Below are 832 nucleotides of genomic sequence, written 5' to 3'. Positions count from 1 at the left end.
TTATTTCAGCATATTATGGGGGTACAGATGTTTAGGTTACGTATGTTGCCCTTGCCCTCCCTCCCCCCCAAGTCCGAGCTTCAAGCGTGTCCATCCCCCAGGTAGTGTGCATCGCACTCATTGTTTATGCATATGCCCGTCCCCTCCTCACTCCTCCCCCTCCCCGTAATCATGTCTTAACTCTCCCAGTATGTAGTGGAGCATCTTTACTGGTTTTTCTGGCCCCAGTTGCCCCATCCTTCAATCTGCTGTTCCTATCATTACCAGCATTGAATACTAATTATAATCATTTTTTCATATTAGTTCTGTTATTAAATTCCTTCAGTTATTCCTCATTATTTTCAAGGTAAAGCCAAATTCCCAGTCATGACATATAGGACTCTGTGTGTAACCCCAGGGCTTAACAAAAATCTGTTTCAGAATTCAGAATTTTTGGATTTTAGAAAGGTAATATGGTATATGTAACATGTAATATCCTGCTTATTCTGGATCACCACTCTGTAATCAAATACATTGATATTTCTGCACCAAAGAGTACAACTGTGTATGCCAAGTGGAATAAAGACTATAAATAGATTCCTATCAGTTCACATCAGGTTTTGCTTCCAAATAAGGTATAGGAAAATGTTTATTTGGGACCTTTTGGATTTCAGAATTTGGGATAAGAGACTGGGGTCCTCTAGATATCCAGTCGTCTGCTGGAGCTGGCTTACTCCAGCTCTAGAGAACCCACTTTCCTCATCTCTTCCCAATTCTGCAGTCAGTGAGGTCATGTTGATAGTGTAAAATAAGTCATAATAGGAATACTTACACTGTAGACATCAGTAAATGC

General features: G+C 40.4%; 1 protein-coding gene across 2 annotated transcripts in view; it reads left to right on the top strand.

Moving 5' to 3' along the window:
- TPST1 (tyrosylprotein sulfotransferase 1) overlaps nucleotides 1-832 on the top strand; it is a 139,418-nt gene that overhangs the window by 67,787 nt on the left and 70,799 nt on the right. The window lies entirely within an intron of this gene.

Source organism: Propithecus coquereli, unplaced genomic scaffold, assembly GCF_000956105.1.
Source record: "Propithecus coquereli isolate 6110/MARCELLA unplaced genomic scaffold, Pcoq_1.0 Scaffold150, whole genome shotgun sequence".
Lineage (NCBI taxonomy): Eukaryota > Metazoa > Chordata > Mammalia > Primates > Indriidae > Propithecus > Propithecus coquereli.
This window is presented reverse-complemented; position numbering and strand designations above follow the sequence as displayed.